General features: G+C 43.7%; 1 long non-coding RNA gene across 3 annotated transcripts; it reads right to left on the minus strand.

The window, feature by feature from the left end:
* Positions 1–2,761: 2,761 nt before the first annotated feature.
* Positions 2,762–6,553, minus strand: LOC104611508 (uncharacterized). Of its 3 annotated transcripts, none has more exons than XR_016077140.1 (3): positions 4,256–6,493; positions 4,084–4,173; positions 2,762–3,966 (listed from the first exon to the last, which is right to left on the minus strand). It is a non-coding gene; the product is annotated as an uncharacterized LOC104611508 (long non-coding RNA). The 3 variants fall into 3 exon arrangements; XR_737676.2 differs by having other exon boundaries at positions 4,084–4,158; positions 4,256–6,492; XR_737675.2 differs by having other exon boundaries at positions 4,084–6,553.
* Between the last annotated feature and the right edge of the window lie 5,536 nt (positions 6,554–12,089).

Here is a 12,089-nt window from a genome sequence, read left to right on the forward strand (position 1 = left end):
GTAACCCGACAGAGGCGATGCAAGATGGAAAGACATTACTAAGGTTTCAACTGGTGAATAGGGTATTATACCATAGATTGGCAAATGGAGTTAGAACAAGGTGTTTAGGGCCTAAAGAAGTAGAAGTAGTCTTAGATGAAACCCATAAAACCTACTGTGGAGACATAACTACACACTATACAGAAGGTTGCAAAGGTTTGGGTACTGCTAGCTAGCGATGAAGGCTAATGCAGCCAAGGTACATAATGATTGCAAAAAGTGCATCCCGAAAGCAGAAAATAATGAGTGTCTTACTGTCGGTGAAGCAGACTGGAGAAACATGTACATAGATTTCATTTAGAATAGCACCACACCTGCCGACCCAATTATGAAGAAAAAATTCTTGGCCAAAGTCAAAAGATTCTACCTCCATGACGAGTGCTCTACAAAAAATCCGACACTAGAAAGCCTGTACGATGCCTAGCCGGTGAGGAGATAGAGGAAGCCCCATATGCAGCCCACAGCTCTGAACCAGCCCCACACCAAGGACAGATGGCCTTACACAACCATATCTTGCACTTAGACTTCTACTGGCCTACCATGCTGGAAGACATCCAAAAGCATGTGCGGAGGTGCCACAAATGCCAAGTACATGCCAAAAGGATACATCGACCAGCCAATGACCTCCATCCCATCATTACACCCAGGCCTTTCCACACCTAGGGGTAGACTTAATTGGAAAAATACACCCCCACCTTCCTGGGGATATTGTTTCATTAAAGTGGCCACAGATTACTTCACACCTAGGGGTATATATACATTACACATACCCTGGTCCGCCTAGGATGCTGCATGCTCCATGCGAAGGCCCTAGAAATCCCAAGTGCACTCTCACATACCTTGGTCCACCCAGGATGCCGCATGCTCCATGCGAAGGCCCTAACAACCATAGGTGCACTCTTACATACCCTGGTCCACCCAAGATGTTGCATGCTTCATACGTAGGCCCTGGCAACCCCAAGGGCACTCTCACATACCCTGGTCTGCCTAGGATGCCGCATGCTCCATGCGAAGGCCCTGGCAACCCCAGGTGCACTCTTACATACCTTGGTCCACCCAAGATGCTGCATTCTCCATGCAAAGGCCCTAGCAACACCAGACGCACTCTTACATACCCTAATCCGCCCAGGATGCCACATGCTTCATGTGAAGGCCTTAGCAACCCCTGGCGCACTCTCACATACCCTGGCAACCCAAAGAAGGCCCTAGTAACCCTAGGAACAATGGCAAAGCAAAGCAAGTAATATCACAAATTATGATAAATTACCTTGGCAACCCCAAGGAGCACATATCGGATACAAGGCACAATGACAAAGCCTTAGTATTTCATATTTTATGATTACCCTGGAACCCCCAAGAAGAATCCGATCACATTGGACATGATAAAGCATTTTGGCAGTTGAACTCTCTTATGTGCAACATACTATCCTCGAAATACCAGGACAGACTGAACCCCATTTCTATATACATGATAACTAGCTCTTAGTTGACCAACATTTATTTTTCTTCGCATGTACGATGCAACCGCGCTCCCTCAAACTCGCACAGGTTTCTCAACATTAGATAGCATTCATTTCTGTCATTACGAAAAGTTCTAGCTCTTACGACAGCGATAAAATTTTACTTTTCTTATGCGATGAAACTTATCCTTTTTCATACACAAGTACTTAACCTCAGCATATCCGATGACATCTGTCTTTTCTCACGTGATAATACTTAATTTTGGCATTTGTGATGAACTCTGCCTCTCATACAATAGTACTTAGCCTTTCCACGTGTGATGAGATCCATCCCTTCTTCATGAGATAGTACTTGAGTTCAGCGCATGCACTAAACTCTTCACACGCAATGAGATCTTATAATACTTTACTTTCGTGTGTGCGATGTAGTCTAACTTTGAAAAATGTTTATTTTGCTAAAATGCGATATACTCTGATTTTCGCAAGCATGGTAACACTTGATTCCTTCAAATGAAATGGAATTCATCTTTCTCAAGAGGGTTAGTGATCAAGTTTCTTGAATGCGATGAAATTCAACCTTTTCACATGTAACCCTTTTCTTAGCATACTAATATCTAAGCAAATTAACTGTGCTATAAAATCAGCCATACTGATGGACTTTGGTATAGTGGCACTAAAGTGAAAAGTCACGCCTACAGAGCACACAGGGCCTGTATAGCCTATTTGTGACGGTTCAGCCTCTATCAACGTCATCAGCACGTCATCTAAGTGTCTTGGGTTGGGTCCTTGTACTATTTTTGTAAAGGGGATATGTCAATGGCAATTATGTAAATAGTAATATGAATGTTCAGTATTTTGATGTATCATTTTGTCACTCCCCCAAAAGCTTAACGTATTCTTTGAGGGGAGGTAGGTAGTCGAGTGAGCTCATAAGTGTGTAAAGGTTAAGCATGAGATTCCCTCGACACTGTACTGTATGCTTGTGCTTACCACTGATTAATGCAATACATGTTGCCTTTTGTCTAATTTGTGTACATTCTTGTTTCCTTTTGTGTGTTGTTGCTTGCATTTATAGGCTTTCTCGACCCCATCGAACACCACTCGAGGCCCCGTCGATTAGCCTCGTGACATATTGACATCATGTTCAGCCTACTAAGGCCTACTAGTGTTGCGCTCAATCGGACAAACCCACCAACACTGCTATGTCACTAAAATTATAAAGGGCCACAATCAACAAAAACTTGAGATAGACCACACGACAATAAAATCAAAAATAGTCTTTCATTACAAAAATCTTAGCAATTTACATAGTATAGAGTTCATATGCATTTCACGTTGCATACCATTCTTTCCTCATATTGACTATCTTTGCCAAACTCTACTTCTGCATTCAAAACCTAACAGGCAAACATCCTTTATAGATTTACTGTGATATTATTTTCCACTGACGACTGCACTCGTAAAGAAGGTCGTTTAACTTTCAATTGCCTTCGAAAGATTTGATTCAACCACCTTGAGGCGCAGGCAAACATCCTTTATAGATTGAGCAGAAAGAGACTAAGACCCCTTGAGACCATATTTCCAAAACATGTGGGCCAGTAGAACAATTCGCTCCTCGACCTGGTCCATTTGAAAACCGAGAACAGAAAAAGACTCACAAGTCCTCAGCCATTAGGCGAACCTAGACCACGAAAGCTCATCAGTGGATTGGACCATGATACAATTCATCATTGTCATGATTGTATTGAGTGATGTCCCTATAACCACTAGAGGAATGTCAGTAGGTGGAAACTAGTCCTTTTGAATAATGACATAAGTCGCCTTTGCTACAGAACTTGATACGAAATATTTTTTGTCTTTTTGAAAACTAGAAACCAGATCCACAACGACATAGTCTAAAGGAACGACTTCATGCTTCTCACAATACTCCTTAAGCTCTTGTAGCACTAATGCAAGTTCCTCGTCATGGGACAGAGCCTCGGGCGGCGATACTATCTCAAAACCCATAGGTTCACTTTTGGGTTGAGTCTCCAAGTCCACAGCCGATACATCTCCAACAACATCAGATTCAACGAGGCCAGTAGGTGCAACCTCTTCTTCATGACCTATGTCTGTTGTTGTCTCGTGCTCTGTCTCAGATAGCACTTCAGCTGGCCTTTGACCTTGTTTTCCCTCAGCAGACTGCCCTAACTAGAGTCCGCCTCTTCAGGAGTCTCAACAGCCGGTAGATCCTTTTGGGTAATCTCGGTTTGACACACTGGCTCACTAGATGGCTGCTTCTGCAAACCCACAAGGATTTCTTCCCCTTCTCGCATAGCAAAGATTGGCGCTACGTCATCGACAACAGTATTCTCGGCTACCTTGGCATCCCCAAGGCCACTGGGACGGTCCTCAAGTGTTCCCTGACCCTTAGTAGAGGGCTGCAAGGACTGTAAATCCCACACCAGCCGTCTGACAATAAGCGAGACTGGCACAACAAAGAAATCCACATCGCAAACCCCCATGCAGTGAGATAAATAACACACGATTAGTACAAGGAAATAAAACATAATAAAAATCAGATAAATACCCACACTGTCTGTACCTTTTCGCCAACAATGCCCTCAGACATAACTTGTGGGGTTTCCACATCAGGCTGAGCATCATCGGCCTCCACCCGCTTCAACACAAACGACTGTAAAAAGACTAATACAAGCCATGACATAATAACAGCACCAGCAGTTAACCAAATACAATACAGAGCTATAGAATCTTACCAAATTAACTTTTTTGGGCTCCCTCCTACGTGGATAGGGAGCCATTTTCTTCACACACCCACCTGTGACACGAACAAAAACAACCTCAGTGGGGGGAACCGGCACTGCAGACTGTACCGACTCCGTATCAGCCACCTCCCTTGCCTCAGGAGTTGGGGCTGGAGGACCATGTCTGACTCCTTCAGGATTTGCTCGTAGAGAACCCCTACCTAGATCCTCCTCAGCCCGAGACGATGCAACATCGGACTCGGTTTCATGCTGCACCACTAGTATAGGAGGAACGATTGCACGAGGCAGCCTAGCTGATCTGACTCTCTTGGCAGCAGGAGCACAGTTGCCTTCACCTTTTTCCACAACAGGGTGCTTACCCTTCCGAACAACGCCCAGAAATTCTCATTCTTCCACGATTGCGGATGGAGGAATCGGTTGAGGAGGAGCCAGTGCCTGCCCCTAGTTAGGAGCATGACCAAAAGGGGGAGCCATGACGTGATGAAGATGGGGGTCGCAGACATAAACAATTGGAACCCACCAAATAAGGAGCACATATAGGCCAAATGGAGGGACCTACAAACCTCAACCCTCTTGTACCCCGCAATAGGGAATCAAAAAACCCCCAGGAATTCCAAGGCATTCCTACAGGTCCAGAACTCATTCTCCCCTACAGACTGTAAGAACTGAGCACCCAAGTCGTCATACCCAAACTCACAAAGGACTCTGTCAAGATGATAAGCCACAACCTGTGCCTCACTGGATCGGTCTAGGTAGGCGATGACACCGGGCCATAGAACAATACGTGCCACACCAACGAGGGGATGAGTCTCTTCTACTACACAATTTTGGTTACCATCTTCAGGCACGACAGTACTCACACAAAAGGGCATGGAATGCTGAACGCCCCGAGTATAGGGCCTCCATACAAACCCTTCAATAGAGGATAGTTTCAATAAGATCTCAGCCACCCCGAACTATCTAAGCCTCTTGGCGCTAATCCAGCATTTCCCATGGCAAACACCCAGGGACTGGTCTTTGGTCTGGTCTCCATCCAAAGTGGAAATGGTCACATTCATAGGGGATAGGCATCAAGGCACGACACTAACTAAACTCGAGACACTCACACATGTACATAAACAAAAAGGGGAAGAAGATGTAGCTGCAATGCCTTTTGCAGCTTGGATCCATTATCTGAGGGACAGTGTCGTCCATCTACTCGAACAAATACCCCAAAAACATTGATGCCAATGGAAGTTGAAGACCTCGAGCAGCAAGCACGACAACGGGAACCAGCACCGTGTGAATGCCATAATCAATGTTCCCAAGAAAGAGGAATCAGGATGCAATGTATAGAATGAACGTTGTAGGATGGCACTGGCTATCTCCCCTGCGAACCATCACATCTCCGGTGCTGTTGATCTCGAACCAGTAGGCCACCCACACCTCAAGTGGCATTTTAACCCGAGCAGTCGACTAATCCACCTACAACTTGAAATCACAGATTTCACTCATCAGATTCTCACAAAGTCCTGAAAATTTGGTAGGGAGGGACTCAGGAAATTGTAAGTGGGGGGCGGCCACCGACCCACTGACTTGTAGCACCAAAAGCGCAACAACGTCTTCCACGGTGATACCGAACTCATCGAATGCACCTACAAATGTGTGAGTAAAGGCAACACCAACATAGGTTTCACATAACGTACTCCCTCCTTACCAGAGAGATCCAGGAAGCAATCCACAAAACGAATGAGACCAGCATCTCGCAGCAAACGACAGAACATTGGATTGTCCAACATGTAGCATGCCCAGCTTGAATAGCTGATTGACGACTTCGAACTATCAGTCCTCGGCTTGTGACACCTAAACTATACGGGGCGGTTCAAACGACCATAGAGACACATCAATTCCTTTCCAACAATAGCGTTGAAACCCCCATCCTTGCCTCTCGATACTAGTATAGGGGGCCAAAAACCCTTGCCACCGTCGACCATCGTGGCTAATTCATGCTCCGACAGCATCTTTGTTGTGTCCACAACCCTGAAAAATTCGACAAATAGGCACTTGGACTTCTTCTAACAAGGAGCCATCGTTAAAGAACAAAGAGCAGGCAGGAAATAGGGAATAGTGCGTAGAGGGAGAAGAGAAGACAGAAAGAAAGCATGATCGACTTAGAACAACAAGGCAAGCAGAAAAGAACTACTAGCATGCGTACTGCCCTTTTATAGAAGCTTCGCACGAGTCTAAAATTCTAAATGGCGTCGGGGAAGACTAAACGAAATGATTGCTACTTCCCAGCCATTGATTAACTAAAAAGCAAACTAAATAAAATTATAAGCATACCCTCAAGAAAGCAGGACAATTGGCACATTCATTCAAAAGTGGCACTACATTGGCAACTGCCACTTCAAAATATTACACCTAATCTATGAGCCACACGCGCGATTGCAGAGCATTAATGTGAGATGATAGTTATAAAAAAGTACTAATGATGAATGCCACATTACTAGTGCATAACGGCTTCCCCACCAATCGAACAGTAGTCAAATGTGAAAAGTCACCCAAATGAAACACTACTTCATCCTGTGTATCCACGATGGGCACTTCACCAAAGATAGGGGGGCTGAAAATCAAAACCACCATCTCGTCTATATTCGGCAAAGCATTACCCTATCGTGAAACAAGGAGCTAAATCTCATATGGGACAACTTTCTCTGACTAGAGGGGGGCTAGAAGCCCAAACTCTGATGTATATAGTAGTTGTATTTTGACAATCCAATTCCAGTCAATAGATAGGGGATTAAGAACTTTGCTAATAAATTGAGTACAAAGTTGCCTATCGACAGAAAGCAAATTGTTAAAAGACAGGGGGTTGAATCACAGAATGAATGAAAACTAAGCCCAAAACAAATGCTCCCAATTCCTATTCAAAGACATTACTAAGTAGAATACCAGAATGCTTATTAATTGGTTCACATCTGTCAATAAGCATTTCATCAAGAACAGGAATGATGACCGGACTTAACGCAAAAAGATCAGAACACCACAACATCTACAATCTTATTCCACATCGCTTTATTACAAAACCCTAAAGAAAATTAGATGAAAAAAATGCTTATCAGTAAGTGGTTCCCACTTACCACTTACCGATAAGCAGGGGGGCTAATGTAGGTACATAATGGTCACTCAGACCGTCAAAGCACAAAGGGTGTCGAATCAATACTACACGGATGCCTGCGATGAGCCCACAACCCACTGCACTTTTGCAATGAGTTCATAACTCACCGCATATCTACGACAAACTCATACCTAGAATAGGTTGTAATGAACTTTAGCCTATGCGAATTTGCGATGAACTTTAGACACATGCAGACTTGCGATGAGCTTTAGACATGCGGGGACCCGCGATAACCTTTGGACACGCATAGATCTACGATGAGTTCAAAGCCATTACAAAACCGCGAAAAGCGTAGAATTATTGTAAACTGGAAATAAATATTAGAAACATGTGCATCTTTAAATTACTCGCATGACAGAATGCTCTATGGACCTAAGAAGGGCGTGTAGGCTAAATAATGATGTCACCCATGCCACGTCGGTTAAAAGGGTCACAAAAGGAAGTAGCACACGCGGATTATGAGAATCCTCAGATGAAAGGAATGTTCTCCCTTGAGATATCTCATAAGACATGTGGCGAAACCCTAGCAGTACTCCCTGACAACTAACAACAAATCCAATATTCCCTTTCCTTGTGGGAATTGAATGCTTTTGGCCCCTTCCTTTTGGGACCTCGGGATCTCTCCCTATAAATAGGGGTCCATCTCATAGCAAAATCATCACTTTGTCATCTCATTTGCCCTAACCTTTAGCTTACCTCCTGCACCCGGTCTTACTTTGTCCTTCAAGGAAACCCTCGTATACATTCAAGCCACACTACTCATAGAGGAGAAGAGAGGAGAGAAAGGAGAGTCCCCCTTTCTGAGAAACCCTACCAGTGGGTAAGAGTTATTCCCATTTACATAGAGAGGACCCCAAGGCCATAAGGAGAAGGATCTAAAAGGAGACATTTCCTATTAGGAAAGGGGATCTTTATGTCATCTATTAAGGATTCTCACATAGCACGTGTAGACAATGTCCCCTTACGGGTTTCCCAGTAACAACGTGTTAAAGGACAAGATCTGACTTGCAATGTTATCACAAGTCGACACCTATTGTTCACCATGGGTCCCAAGAGGTGTTTTATACTCATCGTAAGTCTTCAATGGCCTTTCTTGCTTATCGTAGATCCCGGGTAGCTTTTAAGCTCATCGCAAGCTTGTATAGGCTTTGAGCTCATCGCAAGCCTGTGTAGGCTCTGAGCTTATTGCAAATCTGTGTCGAGTCGTGAACTCACTTTGGGTATCTCTATTGCATTGGTTTAGCACCTTCTCTACTATTGCAATTATGGTGATCAACATGTACCTACAATTAGCCCCTTACTTATTGGTAAATGGAAACTTAACAATAAGCATTTTGTGTCGTTGGGCCGAGAAATTTTTAATTTGAGTAGTGTCAACACCCGATTTTAGCTCTGTTTGCCACCTGAACCTCCAATTTACCCCAAACACCCAATCAGACCCATTCAACCTCCCTGAAACATCCAAAAACCCAAAAATCCCAAATTTCACCCCGAAAGCCCTTAGATCCACCATTAAACCTACCTGATACCGATCCAATGGTCCCGGTCGACCCCCACTTGCACTTCAACCATTAGATCAGACACAATCATCAGACCCAAGACCTCGCAAAATACCTACCCATGAAATTTCAGCTCAAGATTCCTCCATTTACCCTTTCATCAAGCAAAGCTTCCATTTCAGTCGATCCCGTTAACCTAAACTCTCAGAACCCATATTCCTTTGATCTTGATACATCTGAACCAATAAAACCACACCATTAGACTTTGAATACATCAAAACACTTGCCTATAAAGTTTCAACCCCATATTTCCCCATTTACCCTTCCATCAAACCAAGATTTTGTTTCGAAATAACCCATTGACCCAAATTCCTACGATCTTGACTCTCTAACTAATCAAACATCATCATCATATCCTGGACACCTCCAAACACCCACCTATAAAAGTGCATCCCAAAGCACCTTTGCTTACCCATTCATCGCACCAAGACTCCATTTTGAGGCTCCAGATTGACCGGATTCCAAATCTGCCTGATCCGTGCCTAGTTAACCCAATCTCACCTTACCAATCACCTCAGGCTACCTAAAAATCCTACCCTATGATATCTCAGCCCAAAACACCTTTGTTACCCCTACATTGTACCAAGATTCTGTTTCAATGCTCCAAATTGGCCGAATCCCAAGTCCTTCCAATCTGAATCCATTTTACCCGATATGGTTTTACTAATCATCTCAGACTATCCAAGAAACCTACCCTAAGAAGTTTCATCCAAAACAGACCCCGTTTACCCCTCGATCACATGTAGATTTCATTCCAGGGCTCTCTCTCCCTCTCTCTCTCTCTCTCTATATATATATATATATATATATTTTTTTTTTGAACTGAAATAAAATCCTATACTCCCCCCCCCACACACACACATTTAGTCTACGTACTGTCTTCAATGTAAGGTAAAAAGAAAAGGTGGAAATAACTTAACTATAAATGCAAAAAACAAGAAAAAAAAAGGAAAAACAAACTTCCCTGTTTTTAATCATAAACCGGATCCTCCAGGTCTTGTAGTTGCAACTTCCGATGCCTTCCCCTTTCATCTATCATGGGTGGGTTCAAATCCGGAATAGGGGCCTGCAAAACAGAGGGTACAGGTTTCTTGTTAGGAATCGGCAACATAATATAAGGAGCATTACCTAACTGTTGTAACTCTGGAGAACCATTCAATGCTGCAAGAGTTTCTTGCAATTTAGAACTCCAGGTTAACTCCTCTTTCTCAGGATGCTTACTAATGGTGATTTCGAATACATCCTTCCCATCAAAATCAAAAACTTCTTGTGTTGGATCCTTGCATTTAGGAGGTAATTCCTTTTGGAGGATTGCTGAAACATTTTCCCCTATGTGGACTTTCTCATCACCTTTCAACTTATTTTTAGTGGTGCACAACTCCTTAAGGAATTTAGCATAGTGGGGTACTTGCTTCATTGCATCAAGGAGGGGAATATTTACCTCAACCTTGCGGAATGTCTCAAGAATATCCTTGTCTTGCTCCTCCTTGGATTTTGCAAATCGACTAAGAAAGGTGGAGGGATCACTATGGCTTGGGGCTTTTTACCACTTGGATCTTGAGTTTGGGGTGGCAGTGCTTCCTTTTCTATTTCCTCTTCAGTTGTATTCTTAGGCACTTCCTTGCTAGGTCTATTCAGCTCCTTTCCGCTTCTCAAGGTGATCGCATTAACATTCTGCTTCGGGTTGACCATGGTCTAGGAGGGTAGCCTTCCTGATACTTGAGATTCCATTCGACTCATAGCAGTTGCCAATTGGCTGACCTGATTCTCCAAGTTTCGGATGTAAGTCCTTGTCTCCTGTTGAAATTGTTGAGTGTTAGTTGCAAGTGCTTTAACAATTTCATCTAGAGACATACCTGGGTTAGACGATAAATATTGTGGAGCCAGTGGTCTAGACTGATATTGTTGTTGGAAGTCGAAGGGCTTGGCTCCGTAGCTAAGGTTAGGATGATCCCTCCATCCTACATTGTAGGTATTTGAGTAGGGATCGTATCTCTTTTGTGGGAATCCTCCAACAGCATTAGCTTGTTCATAAGGTTCATCTTGAAGCGTAGGGCACATGTCGGTTGGATGTCCCGGAGTTGAACAAATCCCGCAAGCCTTCACCATTTGCGTGTTACCTGTGGCCAATTAACAGACAAGAGAGGTCAGGCTTGCAATTTTTTGTTCTAGGGAGGAGATGTTTACCTCGTTAGCATGGGTTGCTGGAGGGTTGAGCCTATAGCTGAATTGTTGAGAGTTGACTGCCATGTTCGAGATCAATTCTCTTGCTTGTGTAGGAGTTTTGTTCACCAACACTCCTCCGCTTGCCGCATCGATCATACTCCTATCCATTGGCAATAACCCTTCGTAGAAAAATTGGATAAGGAGTTGATCTGGAATCTGATTTTGTGGACAACTGGCACAAAGCTACTTAAATCTCTCCTAATATTCGTAGAGAGTTTCTCCACTGAATTGTCTTATGCCACAGATCTCCTTTCTGATGTTAGCAGCTCGGGAGGCAGGGAAAAACTTCTCAAGGAATTGCCTTTTCATATCGTTTCATGTGGTGATAGAACCGAAGGGTAGGTAGTAAAGCCAATCCTTAGCTTTATCAGCTAATGAGAAAGGAAAGGCGTGCAGCTTGATCTGTTCCTCGGTAACACCTTGAGGTTTCATGCTTGAACATACTACATGGAATTGTTTTAAGTGTTTGTGAGGATCTTCACCTGAAAGTCCATGAAAAGTAGGGAGTAAGTGTATAAGACCAAATTTGAGTTCGAAAGGTACCGCTAGATCTGCATATTCGATGCAGAAAGGTTGTTGGTGTAGATCCGGTGCGGCTAGCTCTCTAAGGGTTCTCTCTTCATTGTTGGCCATGACTTCTTCTCTAGGATGATTGGATGGCTCAATGATTTCTGTAGCCGACTTCACTCCGGGAGTTGGGAGTGATGCTGATTGGTTACAACATTGCTTGGCTTCCTTCTATTCTAATGGGACTCTTGGATCTTGAATTCGAACTGGGCTTCTTTAACAATTCAGGCTTGCTTCAAGACTCTTCTGTGAAATGGGCTTCAACTTGTGAAATGGGCCTTGCTACAAAATTTCTCTGACTTTGGGCCCGAATTAT

This window comes from Nelumbo nucifera, chromosome 6 (genome assembly GCF_055504915.1).
Source record: "Nelumbo nucifera cultivar China Antique chromosome 6, China Antique-T2T, whole genome shotgun sequence".
NCBI lineage: Eukaryota > Viridiplantae > Streptophyta > Magnoliopsida > Proteales > Nelumbonaceae > Nelumbo > Nelumbo nucifera.